Here is a 16,895-nt window from a genome sequence, read left to right as displayed (position 1 = left end):
TTAGCAAAGGCCTTGCCATTGGTATCCGCGAATAAAGCTGTGATATATGAGAGGCAAAAATGGAATATGCAGTTTCCACAAAAATAAATACATTGCCATATCCAAAGTCTTTGATTGTAAAATTGCAAAGGCCAACTTGATATTTGTTGAGGTAGCAGGTTATAAATTGTAACACTCCAAGCACGAGCCACATCCTCTGGAGAAGTAAAACCTAGGCTGACAAAATGACCATATCCTGAAGTCAGAACAATGCATGCAGGAAGAGATGTCTCCACACAAAGGAGAGAACCCAACACCCAGGCTGGGGGATAAAGGACCAAGGTCTGTCAGAGTCAGAACCTGAAAATGTTACGTGTGTGTGTGTGTGTGTGTGTGTGTGTGTGTATTTTTAAACTGGCCTGGCCTCTTCTAGGAACTAGGACAAAAATATAGAAAGCCAAGTTTCATAAAGACAAAGAAATATGGTAATGTTTTACATTTGTTTTTTTTGTGGAAGATGTTATGAATTGGGAATAGTAACAATACTCTTTCTTAGGTAGAAAAATAGGATGCTTTAATAGCTGATGTTGGTTTATATAATGTTTGTACAGTAACACTCAAGTTTCTCTCTCGTGCATCGATGATCTGTTTGGAGCACTGACCCATCCTTGCAGCAAGGAAGCCAAGGGATGACAAGGGCTATCACTGACAGCTGCTGGGCTCCTTCTAACTAAACTGTGTAGCACCTAAAGCAATGGCCACACATTCAGACCTCCTTGGAGAAAACCAAGTTTCAGTTTCCTTTGGGGTCTGCTATAATTTATAATACTTATAGCTATCCCAGGCCCTCTGTATAGTTACGCATATTCACTGTAAGAAGCCGAAAGGCTATTTCAACCATACCTATTCAAATCAGACACATAAACTGAACCTTTAAAAATTAACATTTGCATAATCTTTTAAAAAGGAAAAGAGGAAATACATCATTCAGTTAAGTGAAATAGGCAGTGTTTAATTATGAGCTAGGCCTTATAACAATCTCCTATATGTGAGGAGTTGGTTGTGCTAAGTTGCTTATTAAAGGATCTTTCTCCTTCCAACATTAGCACCTTTATTTATGGGTATGTTTTATATATATAGAAGATGTTAGAAACCTAAGTGATAGAACCACCAACTTATACTGATTTAGTACACTCTCTGGTGTTAAAAATTCCAAATGAGGAAATCAACAATGTGACCCCAAAGAATATTCTGTTTCATGTGTGAAGAACAAGAATGCAAGTAGTAATTATAAATTGGATTTATTTCTTGTAACTGTTAATACTTTCATACGTGTAGTCACCCTCCAAGTTACAGGCAATTTCCATTCTAAAGACTTTCTATTTACTGAGAAAATATTCTTTGAATAACAAAAGGAGGCGAAAGAAGAATAGATGAATGTTTAGCCTTATTTTTCTCAGATTTCTTCCAGTTAATGGTTCATCTCCACCTGCCCGAAAGCTTATTAATCGCTCAAGTCTCAACTCAGTTCATAACTCTTCCCTGATATCTACCCTGCATATTATAGACACCCTGATCTCTACCCTTCTGATTTCCTTAAATGTTTCTGTGTGTTTGGTTTACCTGGTTATTACCGAAGGCTCTTTGTGCTTTTAAATTTTTCACTCGTTGCATAAATTGGTCCCATATTAAGGGGTTGGGAGGATATCTACCTTGTTCCCTGCTTTTCTCTTCCAGTTACCTCTTTAACACTCTCCTCTCCCTTCTTGAGTTTCCTGCACTTGCCATCTCTGGTTTCTCACCTTGCACTCACTCCCTCTTTCCAACTAACCACAGCCTCTCTTGCCAAGATCACCTATGGGCTCCTTGTTCAAAATCCAATGGATGCTTTTGCTTGCCTTATTTGATGACTCAGCGGCATATGACTCTGTAGACCACTCCCTTTTGACATTCTCTCCCCACAGGATTCTCAGGCTCATTTCCAGAACCCTCTTCTCCCTTGTGTTCTCTTCATGTGCTGTTCTTTGGGTTCTGCCCCAGCACAGTCAGCCTAAGTGACTCTCCTTGGGCACTCTTATCGAGGTTGTCCCTTCAATTTCCTCTGTGGTCCTTAATTGCCTTTGAGTTATAGGCATTTTAAAGCAAACTTGCATCATATTTTTGCCTCCAGAAAAAAAATAAACGTACGCAAAATAAGCTCAAACATTTGAAAACATTTTAGGGTAGTCAGAGATTCTCTGTTACTCATAGAAACCCACAGAACCTCGTCCCTCCATTATCACCAGGTGAAGGTGACCTGATTAACACATTGATACGTCCTGGATCTCCACCAGGAATGTCTCTCTTGGGCATGTCAAACTCGACATAAACTGAATTATTTGGCTTCCCCGCCCCACCTACTCCTTCTGTGGTTTCTGTCTCAGTAAATTACATCACCTTCCAGTCAGTTGGTCAAGAATGACTTCTACCTCCCCCTTTCCTATCACATCTAATTGTTTGTTACTTAACCCCTACCAAGCTCTGAGATTCCTCCTCCTTGACAGCCCTGAAATACATCCAGTTCTAGCCATTGCCGCTTCCCTATTTGAGACCATCACCACCTTTGAGCTGGTTTATCACAATGACTTCTGAACAGACCTTGGTGACTCAAGTCATGCTCCTCTCTAGCCCAATCTGAACACAAGAGTCAAAACAATCATTCAGACAAAAATAATTGGGTCACCCTGGCTTAGCAGCATTGAAAGATTTCCTATTATTCTCAGAATAGAGTCCAAGCTCTGTAACATGGTCTATAAGTGCCTTTGACATCTATCTCTTCTCCCACCAGAATGCCTTTCGTATGTGCTCCTCTGATACCAGGCAAGGCTAGTCGCGTGAGAAAACCCATGCTATCTCTGCTGCAGACACTGGCTGTGTTGTAACTGCCTATTCTTCCATCACCTTCACTAGAGTATAAGCTCCTGGGAGCAACAGTCACGTATGATTTACTGAAACGTCCCTCAGCACATAATAAGTACTTAAAAAAATATTTGATGAATTAACAAATGATTAAGAAACAAGTAAGCTCCCTGAAAGTAGGACCTTCATGAACCTGTTCTATATGTTTAACCCAGCAATGGACTAAAGATCGAGGATGGATAGCCACTGTACTAAATCAAATAAATACTGCATGATGTGTGCTGAAAACTGCCACGTGCCCTCATCATTGGTTTTCATAACTAACTTAAAATGGGCAAATGGCACTCTATATGATTGGTGAGACCTTGTAAAACCCAATTTAATTTAATTTAAACTGCAGAGGATTTGCCAAATGCCAGGAACCTAACACAAGAATGCCTGAAAGACCCAGGAGAACGTGGCTTAGAGGAAAGGGAAAACCAAATATTTGTGTAGCATAATTATTTTGGAATGTGCATGTTTTAGCTTCAACGTCTCATGCAAAGAAGACCACCCTGATTCAGTTGAAGTTTGACAGAGCATTGCTTGGGCACTGGTGAAAACTTCTCCAGTAGTAAATCTGCTGACCTAGCTCAGCTTCGGGGCTGTCCTTCCTCAGTCACTGTGCCAGGGCTGAGCATGTAAAACGGACACTGAGGTACCCTGACATTGGCCTGGATTTGGGAATGACTCCCTTTCATTTTCCACAGCTCAGTTTATTCTCATCACTCCATTCTAATCAGATGCTAAAATTCATTATTTAGAGTCCCTGCCAAAGTGGTTTTTCCTCTGAGGGGGGTTTCACAATGCTAGGCGATTGCTCTCAATTCCTGGTATTATGACCTCCAGCCTTGTAATGGGGTGGAGGGTAGATTTCTGTGACATCCACTTGTCTCTGACAGATTCTTTATCCATTTTCACGGCTACCCAGCTCCCACATCTGCCATCACATTAGGTGGGGGAGCAATTATACAAGTAGAGACTGAACAGATTTCACTAGCAGTGAAATAAATATCTGATGTTCTGGAGAGCTAAGCCTATTCACCAAATCTGTTTACACACAAAAAAAAACTCACACCAAGACACAGCTGACAGAACTAATTGACTTGTTTGTACGTTGAAGGCCCACTTGTATGTAAGTGACAAACAGCACATACTGTCAAATAAGGGCATTGCTAAGACAGATTTAAAAAAGGAAACGTGAGCTCTAATCTGTGATGCAAAGAGTGAAAACCAGTGTGTTCTTGCTTTCAATGAGGTCTGCACTTCCTGTATTTTAGTGACCAGCTGTCATGAGTCAATTTCATCTTGCTTATAAAAAAGATCCAACGTTTAGATCTGTGCCACCTGCCAGTAGGTATGAAAAACCCAGTCTGCTTGCTTTTTAAATGATATAATTTAATATATTTATTCTGGGAAGCATGTTATCCACCAGAATTTCCTGTGAATTAGAGGTCTGTATATATAGTCTATTACTAACATTTTAGAGGTACTGAGACAAAGAAGTTTGCAACTGGCCTTTTATGAAGCAAAACAGGAAAGGAAGCCAGGTTTGCTGCCTGTAGGTCAGGGTTTGGGCTACTTTTGAGCCAGAGGGGGATTTGCCTGAAGTGAATCAAGTTTCAGCATCACAGCCCTCCAAGACCTTGAGGAAGACCCTAACAATGTGTTCACGTGGTCATTTGCTTTTGCATAATTTTCACAAATAAGATATTATATACTTTTAATTAATGAAGGTTTTTTTCTGAATAAGCCCTACCCCAATGGTACATATTTCAGGCACTACAAAACCTGAGTTGGCGTCCAGTTGCACCCCTTGCCTTGGATTGACACTAGGTACACAAATGCTTTTAGAAAATGGGTTAGCAAAAATATTAGAGCTTTGTAGAGGTCTTTTTAAAAAGGTGCTACAGTATAAAATGTCTCTCACATACTTTTTCTGCCTCTGCAGCTCCTCCACATTTTGCTTTTCACTTCAATACATGAAGTTTTGGTTTCCAACTCTACATGTTTTTGAAATGGGAGACTAGCATTGATATAATTTAGAGATTATGTGTTACGACACTGGAATCAGACGGTGTGGGTTCAAATCCCACCGTTGCCACTTATTTGCTGTGAGGCCATGGATGAGTGACTTGACAAATAAATAGAACTAATGTTAACTGAAGACTTCCAAGCACTCGGCATTGTGCGAAGTGCTTTTTGCATATTTCACACATTATTTTGTACAACCTCACAATAATCTCGTGAGACAGGCACTAACAATTATAGATGATGCATCTGAGTACTGAAGAGTTAAAAAACCCTCGTCTCCCATTTAGTATGAGATGGAGCAGGGATTCAAACCATAGGCAGTAGGTCTCCAGAACTCTGCTCTTACCACTGCATTTGTCACGTATATAAAGACTACATTTCCCAGCACCCCTTTCTGGTAGGTGTGGCCATGTGACTACATTCCAGCCACTGGGATACTAGCAGGAGTGGTGTCTGTGACAACTCTGTTGGGTCTGTACACTTTCCTCCATTCCTCCTGGAACATGAACATGGCACTGTGCAATCTTGAACCACATGGACTATGTTAATGATGATGGAAGTGGAACCTGGGCCTTGGGACAACCTCCACTGCAGCCAGGGGAAGGGGAGTCAAGGCAGGTGTGTGGAGCAGAGCCACCATTCCAGCCCTACTTCCCTACCTCCCAACTACAAGGCGTGAGAAATAAACTTCTACTTTGTTTAAGGCATTGTTAATATGAGTCTCTCTTACACACATCTGAGCTAATATCTGAACACAGCACCTAGTATATAATAAGCATTTAATAAACATAACTACCACTATTAGAAAGCATAATCTTACAGCAAAATATGAGATCTTCAAATATCAGACGGGCATGGTCTGACCCTAATCCCATGAGGAAAGAGGGCTCCAATCTTTCCAACACTCTACTATTCTGTCTTCATTAATAAAGCCCAGACTCTGACGGTAGTTATCATTGGTAAGCAAGGATATTTTCAGAAGATCTATTTTTGTAAACTATGCAATGGCCAAAATTCAATGTGAAATAGATACCTGCTTTTAACATCATTTTTTTGAAAGCAGCCAGACACTAACAGACAAACGAGAGTCTGGACATCCAAATTTTGCTTGGATTCCTATCTTATTGGAGAAGTATACATGGAAGAAGGGGCATTAGGACTCTACAAAGCCACCCTGCTAATCAAGAGGGCGGGTTTCCATAGGGTTCTTGAGCTCATTCTCTTATAATATATTGAGAACCTAATATCGACCCTGGTTGATGGGGGCTTCCTCTCCTGTGCTTTGTTCTTGGAAGAATTATTTTTGAAAACTGAGTGGAATAACCTTATTATTGTTATTGTTATTATTATTTGAAGCAGAGAAACGTACTTTTACATTGTTTTCTCTGGGAGTGTAAAAAATAAAAACTGAGACTTGATCAGTTCTTCACAGACACCGGAATCGTGTGATCTTTTTTAAATTTATGAGGCAATTGGTTTGCTCCAAAAATTGATGGAACAAGGACCAGAAAGTCTTCTTGTATATTTAAACAATAAACAACTTTGAGATGCCCATGGCATTTTTAAAACCCTCTAAAAGTTCCATTTAAATTTTACTTGAAACCCTAAACTTACCCGTCGTGAAACATCAGATTACATGATTCACTAAACTGCCAGTTCTTTTAGATAAAATTAAAAACAGCCCTTCTCCCATTTCTAAGACTTGCCATGGATGCTAGAGTACCATGACTATAAAATAAAATAAAAATAGGAGCTCATAAATTGGAGATAATGTATTGTCCGAGATCAGAACAGGTATATGATTGTGTTCTGTGAGCCGTTTACTACACTCACGAGGACTCTGGTTAGATAGGAGGTGCCGAGGATAAAATACAGACATAACAAGATAATTATCACAGTCCAGACTGCCACTGTTCTCTGCACAGCCAATCAATCAGAAGATTGGGAGGGAAAGAGCTGGTTAAATTAAAACTAAACTAATCCAAGACCAAGTCGCAATTAATAGAAGACCCTAGAGGCTTAATATACGCATGGTGAACTTTCGTATTGAGAAACAGAAAATTTAGGGGTCTCCAGTTCCAGAAATACAAATGATCATTGTTCGACGAACCAGAGTCTATAAGCGAGATAGGACAACATGGTATTAAGAGCTTCGACTCCGGAGACAAAGGGCCTGAGTTCAAGTCCTAGCTCTACCATAAACCTGCTGGTGTCTCCATCTGAGTCTCAGTTTCCTTATCTATTATATGGACGACTATTAGTGTCTGAAATATTGGATTGCTACAAAGATTAAATGACTATTTAATGTACTATTGTCCACATAAAGTGTATACCACCGATTCTGGCATAGTAAGTATTCAACAAATAGTAGCTATTATTATAATAGGGAAGTCTGGCAAATTCATGGCTTGGCTATCTAAAAGTCCTTCACACCCCCTTCTCTCTTTTCTTCCTCTAGAAAACATGTGGGAAAACTATAATACTCATGTTCCCCTCTCGGGTTGGCCAGGTTGTGTATTTCTTACCGATGAGATGTGACCAGGAGCCACTCAGTAGGGTGTTCAGGAACACTTTTGAAGAAGGACAGCTTAAATGGAATCATTCCTCTGGCTGTTTGCCCCTTTCTCTTTGTGCTTTCCTCCTTTCTCTTGTCTGGGATCCAGACTGAGATGCTAGAGGGACTTCAGGCTTTGTAGCCATAAGAATGGACGTTCCGTTGAATGATGGGGGGCTAGAAGGAAACCACAGCCTGAGAATGTCCTTACACACTATATGAGCCCTGAGCCTGGGGAACCTCCCAGGTGATTTCACTTGAAGAAAACAAGCTCCATCCTGTTGAAGACAGTCAGCTTTACCTGGTTTTATAAACTGAATATATTCCTGATATAAGAAGCAATTGTAAAGACGGTGGATTTATTCAAGTTATTTTCCCACATAGTCATCCATTCTATGGTTTATGGTAACCGACGGCTAAGTTACATTTCTTTTTTCTCTTCGTAGAACCACATAAGTGAAATATTTCTTCCACAATTTTTTACTTCCAATGTGATGTGAATTGTATCATGATAATTTCTTATATACTTTCTTGGATTAAAAAAACATAATTCTCCTTTTTTTTTTTTCTATGAGAAACTGGGACAAAAGAAAAAAAATAGGGCAGAAATAAACCGAAAGTTTCTTTGAGTTCTGCCAAGCCACAGAGTTCATAAGGCTCTGGCTATAGACCTGAAAGCTGTCTGACGCTGTAGGATTCCTTTATCAGGTGAGATTGTCAGGTAAGTTTTTGAGATCTCATAAGTACACTCATCCACTTTAAAAACTTTATTTCTTCAAATAGTTATATTAGAGTCGGATTAAAAATGAATCAGGCTGAATAACTAAGTTTATGACTAGGAATAAAAGTACAATCTATGCAAAAGAATACACTACAGCAAATCTTACTATACACTTTGACTTTTCACTACAAAATTTGAGAGGAAATTGAATTAGATTCCCATGGGTGGTATGGAAAATTGGGGGAAATAGCTTTCTTCTAATTCTCCTTTTTTCTGAGAAATAAAATAATATCCAGTAGAAAAGAGTGCACCGAGTAAGGCCTTTGTTTTCTCCCCCTACTTTTGTCAACAAGCCTTGGAAAAGTTGACGTTTAAGAACAAAAACAAACAAACAAACAAAAAAAATGAGAATGAGAGAGAGAGAAACCCACCCACTAAAGAAGCCTGATCTCCTGGTCTTATTTGCTGTGACCCTTGAATAGTACTGTGTCACTGAAGATTAAGATTAGGAACAAAGTCTCTAAAACAAAAAACAGAGAACCCTGAGAAGAGAAATGAACAACAACAATGAGTTCTGAAACAATCCAACTGATAGGACATGGTCAGGAACACAATACTAGATAGTAGCTACTGGAATTATCTTTCCATCTATATGGTTAAATATTCAGAGGTGGGGTCTACACCAAAAGTATGAAAATATCTTTATGACAGGCGAAATTTAAAATAATGTACTATGGGTCACAGTCACAGTTTAGAGTCAAAGGATATATGATCATGGGACCTAGGTTCAATCACTAACTAGCTGATTCACTTTGGGTGGGTTACATTAGCTTTCCAGGGCTAATTCCTTTGAAATGTGAAGGGTTCGGTCTGTGTTTGAAAATGCCCCATGTTTCTGGCTGACTGACTACCTTCTGGCAATATCTATACTGTAGTGGGTATGCATGCTGTACTTTTTGCACACTCCAAATCCCTTCTTCTTTCTTCTGTAACAATACATTTGGACCACCCTTTCTCATTCCTAGGCTAAGAGAGTCTCTATTCCAACTTGCAGTTCCGGGGGTGAACAGAGTGGCTGGGCTCAGTCCATTGATTCACTCTAACTTCTTGGACACAATAATTGGTTCAAGGATGGAAACATGGCCCACTACCAGTGACTGGACCTGGGATCAAGATTATAGGAGTAAGAAATTTCTTTGCTTAGAGTTTTGCTAAACTGGTAATAAACAGCCTGAAAGTGTAGAATCTCAGCTTAGAATAAAGCCAACAGAAAGGAGAGCAAATCCAAGAAACAGGGGCAATATCCTGATGCCTTTGTGTAGCCCACGATGCCAGCCTGTCTGACTCTAGCTGTATCTTGGGTTCTTCGTTACATGAACCAAAATAGTCTCTATTTTGTTTAAACTAGTTTGAATTGTTTTCCTGCCACTAGCAACCAAAAGATTCTAACAAAACACATCATGTTACTTCTCCACGACTGTGCCTCCTCTCAAGCTGATTAAACTAGACTGAATGTATGACCCCAAAACAGTCATTACATAAATTGGTCAACAGCCCAAAATTCATTGCCTGGCTTAAAAAGATGAACTGGTCTGACCAGATTTCTCTGCAAAGGATTTAGAATTGGAATATGGAGACAAGTTATCACTAGTATCTTAGAATATACTAGATAATTTCAAAGTCCATTCCAGTTCTAACCTGACACAATTCATATCAAAAGTTTTAATTAATAATTATTTATTTGTTTTTGTAGATGAACTAACTGTTTAAGTGAAGATGAAAAGTGCTGTACTTTGGAGTTAGAAAAGACCTGGATTTGAATAGTCCCTTGATCACTTTTAAACTGTTCGCTCTTAGGCTGGTGGCTTTGCTTCTCTAAGTCGACTAGTTCCTCATCTGTAAAACAGAGAGGACAATGAGCAAGCAACTCCATTTGTTTTTATTTTGGCTTTTGAATGAGATAGCATGTCAAGCGCCACCATGAACAACTCAAAAATAAGTGAACATGGTAAGTCTTAGTTTCTGCCTGTCATCATCAATCATTACGAGACATCTGTTAAACACAATATGTGAGACTCCGTGGTTAAGATTTTACTACGTCCAAATACATTAGGAACCAGACTTGCATCCGGGTCTTCCGTCTCTCAAGTCCACAATGCCTCAGTTTGGATTCTGGCTCTATTATTTGCTTGCAGTGTAACCATGGGCAGGCTACGTAACGTTTGTGTGCCTCGGTTTCCTCCTCTGAAAACTGGGGAATAATGGTATCTCACTCATAAAGTTGTTAGGAAAAATAACCAATTATTACCTTCAAAGCATTTAAAAACCGTGCCTGGCACATAGTAAATGTTTGCTACTTATCAGCATCCCCTTCATTATCAACACCTTCACTTGTCATCATTTTAGTTGTGGGAAGGAAAGCTAATGGGGCACCAGACAAAGTCAAGGCTTCCAGATCCCTGACTTGTAGAGGCCTGTAGAACACGATTGCTAAATTCTCACACAAAGACTTCTGGGTATACCTGGTTGACAGAGAGCTTAAGCTTTTGCTGATAACACTAATATCTGTTTCTTCCCCACAAATTGTGTAGTTTGGACATAATGTTAAACTTTCAGGTGCTTGAACCAAATCTGAAAAATTCTGTTGATCCCCGAACACCACCACTGGAGGCAGGGACTGAGGCTTTGTCATCTGAAACGGAGGTAGAAGATTCTGGAAGTCTTATAGGCCCATGGCCCATGGCCATAGAAATGAAGTGATCTGTACTTTTTCTAATAAAAGCCACATGATGGGGACAATAACCGCAGTCTTGGGCCTTGAGGTTTCCCTTCATTTGAGGGCCCGACTGAAGAGCAGCACTGTAACAAAAGCAAATCGAAATTGCCTCTCCTGCAGGACTGGAAATATCAAATGCAGAGTGTGCTGTAGCCTTTTAATCCACAGGGTAGCAAAGTAAAGGTCAATTACCTCACTTAGAGGAATGAAAGGCATGTAGTAAAAGTCAAATAGATATGCCATTAGATAATATATTTCAAGCATGAAAATGAGGGTTTTCTATTGCAGGGTTGTATTTAATGCACTGGTAAACACAAGAGCTTTTTGACAAAGAATAAGATACGAGGCTGGCAGTGAATCTGCCCGACAGAGTGCCCTCTGTCCAATGGAGGTGTCTGTGTGGGGCTGTGTGGTCACCATTGATTGGTGTCAGGACACTGCCTGGAAGCAAGCAGGTTGGCCCCACAACCTGCCAGACAGAGCCAGAAGAAACAGGTACTCCTGAGGGGGTCTCTTGGGACTTAAAGCTGTCAAGACACTCTCAGCTGTGCCAGACTAGCCTGTCTGTCTCCAGTCTGTCCTGACCTGGGAGCCTGCACCTCTGGCTTTTCTCCTTCCCGGACATTCCATGATGGTCCTGGCATGGGCATGGCACCCAGCTCTGTTCTCCCATGTTGGCGCATTTGGCTTAACAAACTTATTCCCAGTGCCCGGGGCTGTGACTCTATTCCAAGGCGGTTTCCCTGCATCACATACCTCAGATTCTAACTCTGTTTTTAACCAGGATTAATGTGCATTCATCGTGGTTTCTGCATTGGCTGATGGTTTGATTTGCAGTGTTTGACCCTGACTTTTTCATTCTGGTCACTTCCAACACACTGGTTCTTTAGGAAGGGCTCTTCTTCCTGAGGCAATCACCTGACCATGTCTCTAGATGTATCTTCTCTCCTAGTTATGCCCTCAGTTTTTCACCTCATCAGAAATATCCCTCAGGGTCACGGGCCATGTGCTAAGACTGGGAGGGGAACATGCTTCTGTTGATGACACGGACACACCCCAAGAACCTGGGATTATTTCACTGGGGGAACCGCTGCATTTATTGATCATCATTTAAGAAGCGATGTAACTTTTAGGGGTGTTGTTTAATTTCTCTGAGCTTCACTTTTCACATTACAATCACTCAAAATAATTCTATTTTCATTAATTTTTAAAAAATAAACCTCTACATTAAATAGAGATATTTAGTAGAGAAAGTACTTTAATATTTATTGAAGCTGCAAAACTGTCATTTGGGACCTCTGCCAGAAACACCTGTGATGGATTACATCTGTGTGACAAAATCTTTAATTCTGAAAACACATTTGTTGAGATTTTCATTCATGCAATAAAATGCAAATACCTACTCTCTCTTCTTGGGAAAGCCCCGATCCTTTGAAATAACTGAAATGCACATGCTTGAGATGCTTGAGATGATAAGCTTTCTGATTAGTGATGTAAATTTGGTGTGTCATTTGCAGATCCAAGACTCTGAGGAGACTGCACTAAATCACAACTTATGCTGCCCTATGCCGGAAAAAACTCACTTCTCCCTGGGAAATACGTGCATCTTTTTACCCAAGCATTTGCTCCTAGGAAATTAGGGGAGAACACAACACAAGGAGGAATGTGGTGGTCTGATCTTTCTTATACCTCTTTTTGGAGAAAACACTACGATAGGGAACCAGACTGAGCTTGGCACCCGCACCGTAAACTGGATTTTGGTCCCTCAAAGGTGATGCTATGGAGGATGAGACAGACTTGAGGACATATACTGTTGTGAAGCACAGTTGTTTTCACATACATTAGACCTTCTCAGGGTAGGGGTGGGAATTTCCCTTGAAGGAACAAAATGCTTCCAGACAATCTTCGTGAGGCACGGAATCAGGTGAAATTTGGAAGGAGAAAGGAGGTCTTTCTTCTCTCTCTGCAGCCAGGAGTGAGGAACCTGGAGGATGAGGTGTGGTGGTGGTTGGAGATTCCAGCTGGCAGTGATGGAGATGCTTCTCTCTGCCCTGGCCACCCCATCACCGCTGTGTGACACCTTCTGTGGCTGAAAGCTGCTCAAGAGTGAACATGACACCCTAAAACTAGTCACTCACATTGGACGTGGTACTTCCGTGTGCCCCAAACCTTCTATAAAGTGCTGTTAAATTTAACAACCTTGCTTTAAGAAAGTCGGTGTCCACAACGGGGGAAAACAGGGATGTGGCAAGCAGACTCATTAACTCCTTGTAAGCAGGTGAGAGGGGTCAGAAAAACCCCAGAGCCACATATATCAGGTTCAGGGCACTTCAATTTCCCCTCAGGCAAAACTCCATCCCTTGCTCCTTCTGCCTCACTGTTGCTCTAAATGACGCTGTGTGTGACACCATTAAATAAGTGGGCGAAGGCTGTAGTAATTTAAGGAGAGGCATTAGACAACTAATTCTGAGTGAAAAGAGCTGTGACTATGAAAAGCAGGGGGAAAATATGAAGAGTAGGCACTTACATCGGCCTGGGTTCATGGCCGGGGAGCAGCAGGAGAAGATTGGAAGTTGGGACCAAGAAAAATAAGAAATTATCTAATATAGTTTACTTTCGGTAATATGTTATCAACCAGGTTAGAAATCCCTACATTATACAAATTGAAAGTTAGAGTAAAACATGTCAGAAACTCAAGAAAAAACAAAAGAACTCCCCAAAAACCCAAGTCTGGGCAGATGTAAATTACAAAGTTAGACTGTGGTAACTTTCAGTTACATATTATAAACCCTAAAGCATTCCTAAATATAACAACACAGAGAGGCACAGTTAATAAGCCAACAAAGGAATCATAAAATTACATTAATCCAAACAAATGTGGAAAAAGAGGAAAGGAAACAAGAAAGGGACAAATAGCAAACGAATAGCAAGATGATAGACTTAAGTCTAACCATATCAGCAAGCACATTAAATCTAAATCTAACACTCAATTAAGAGCGAGATTTTTTAAAAGCATGAGCAACTATATGTTGCCTACAAAAGGATGGAAAAAAATATATCCTGTTAACACTAGTCAAGAGGAAGCTGGACGGGCATGTTAATATCAGACAAGATAGCACACGTGACAGACTCAGAGGAATGCCGTTCTGTAGTCCTCAGGGGGTGCTCATAGTACTTAGAAGTCCAGTGCAGGTGTAGACCAGGAGTCTTAAGTTCACATCCTAGTACTTTATTTCCTGGCAGTGAAACTTTAAATAAGTTACTTAACTTTTCTCAGCCCCAATCTCCCTACCTGTAAAATGGGGATAGCACTAGTACGTACCATACAAGGGTCATTATGAAAGAAGGTGAAAGGAACAATCATACTACAAAAGTTTGTCACCAATGTTCTTTTAGGTAAAGAAAATAAAGAAATGTGGTATTCTGCACACCTGGGATTATGGGCTGCGATTCATCCTTGTTCCACATACTATGTTCGTGTGGTGCAGAAGGAAGGGAACAGCGGAAAGGAGAGAATGAATGAAGACAGTGTGAGTAGGGAAATGGAGCAAAAAGCAATGAGGTGAGAGAAAAATCACCCAAGAACCCTGGAAATATTGGGGACATGGTGATAGAAGAAAGGGTTTCCAACTACATGTTGGGTGAATGTTTCAGCCATTTTTATTTAAAGATCTTAGTACAGGGCAACTCCAGTAGGCTAGGGACTAGGGGAAATGCAGATAGCTCATCTATTGTACTATATATTATTTTTATTTTGTGGCAAAATTGCCTGTTTTACAAATGAGAAAAATGGCCATTTTCTAAGAATACCATTGATATCCCAGGGTTGGTCATGATGCAACTGAGATCTACGCGCACAAGAAAATCCTAGGGTTTAAGAATCACACAGGACTACATTTTCCTCAGGATAAATCTGATCACAGTCGCAAATGAAGTTTGTTAGGCCATAACGATAATCATTCACTCAATAATTATTTAGTGGGTATCTGATATGAAATAAGCATGCAGGTGTCTGATGGTCAAAAGACTCAGCGCCATTCTTCAAAGAATTTCAAATCTGCATGTTTCTACTTCCTATCTTCATTTCCCAGAGTCCCATATGAAAACAAACAAACAAACAAAAACCCCAAAAAACCATTTGGGGAAAATATTAAGATCTGCACTTCCTATTTTTGGCAGGCACAGGTTTAGAATGCCCAAGTCTCCATTCAGGACGCTCCTTTTCCAATTATATGTAGAACAGTAGTGATTTATCTTATGGCTTAATGTCATTAAACATTTATTAGGCACCCATAGTGTGCTAGACACACAGAAAACAGATAAAAGACATTGCTCCTGCCTAGCAGTCTTTTGTAAAAGACTGATGAATATATGCTTATTCAATAGATCAAGCAAGCAATATACATTTAAAAAAACTTATAAATATTTAATCAAGATGTTGTACAGCAACTCTGACAGGGAAACCTAAGCTTCTTGGATTACTAAAATAGGATTCTAAATAAAAATTTAAAGGTCTACCGCTTTTGTGGACAAAATGAATTGAAAACATCTTGAAGTAAATATTTCAAAATTATCCCATACAATCTCTCCTAAATTTCCCAGAAAAAAATTAAAGATCAGAGAACATCTTAAATCCCCACATAGACAAGATGAATTAATTCTGCATCATTTCAATCTAGATACAAAATGTGGAAGATTTCATATTATCCTAGTAGCTTATGTTAATAACTTGGAAAAGATTTGAAATCTGACTTTATCCTTTCATTTTGAATGCCTTTACACACACACACACACACACACACACACACACACACACACACACACACACACCAACCCACCCTTATAGAAATAGGAGATTTTGTCTACAGATCCCTACTTTTATCAGGTTGACATTTTGTGGCCCTTTGGAATATCATCCTTGACTCTAAACCCTTTTGTTCTAAAGTTAATTTTAGCTATGAATTTCCAGGTCTCTGGAGAGAATGTGTCATAACAAACTTTACATTGAGACAGATTTTTGGGTCTATATTTAATTAAAAGTGCCCATACATCTGCTCAGTAGCCATCCTTTTGCGATGTGAATGATGACCCATAACTTCCCACCTCTATTTGTAGGTAGCATTCCATAGCAGCAACTGCCAGCTGGTATCCCGCACTCTTCTCCCTACTGTGTCTCTGAAAGAGAACAATTTGTTGTGTGGGAGGTCTACAATTGTAGAGATTAAATTACCATCGGAGGGGACATGGTTACAATACCATTCAAAAATATTACTTAACTCTCTACTACATTTATTATTTTCCCCACACTAATCGAGCTACCCAAGTGAGTTGTTACAGATCTATGTCAACTGCTATTGTTGCACTGAGCAGACGTAGGTTGTAGAATCTTTATCTGTCATCAGCTTACTAGAGAAGCAAAGTAGAGGTGGTACTTTGACACAATGGGGAATACAGTACATTTATGAACTGAAAGAAAATTGGGTTTCTGTTGAATTGTTTACTGCGGCTGGAGAAACAAAAGAGGTGAATTTCATACTGTTTAATATAGCTTTGAAAGAAGGTAAAATTAAAATAATACTTGGGCGTAACAGTGGTATGCTAGAAATCTGCCCTCCCCTAAGCAAAACAAACTCAATGTAGTTTTAGATGTTTAAAATAGATTTTAAATTCTTATGAATTCAGATCCTGAGGGATTATGTTAAGTAGTTCTTACAAATCATATCTCGTGCCAAGTGGCATATAGAAAAAATATGCAAAAATATGATTATGTTTCATTGAAGATTCTGTCTATTCTATATTATGGCTGAATTTGAATTTTTATATTTATAGACATCATTACATCACATATGGTGACTGTAAAATATGCATATATAAAAATTATATTGGTTTACCTA

The 16,895-nt window shown here is 39.7% G+C and overlaps 1 protein-coding gene across 13 annotated transcripts in view; it reads right to left on the bottom strand.

The window, feature by feature from the left end:
* NTNG1 (netrin G1) overlaps window positions 1-16,895 on the bottom strand; it is a 294,202-nt gene that overhangs the window by 83,283 nt on the left and 194,024 nt on the right. The window lies entirely within an intron of this gene.

Source organism: Rhinolophus sinicus, linkage group LG14, assembly GCF_036562045.2.
Source record: "Rhinolophus sinicus isolate RSC01 linkage group LG14, ASM3656204v1, whole genome shotgun sequence".
NCBI lineage: Eukaryota > Metazoa > Chordata > Mammalia > Chiroptera > Rhinolophidae > Rhinolophus > Rhinolophus sinicus.
Note: the sequence above shows the minus strand (reverse complement) of the source record. Positions and strands in the feature narration are given on the sequence as shown.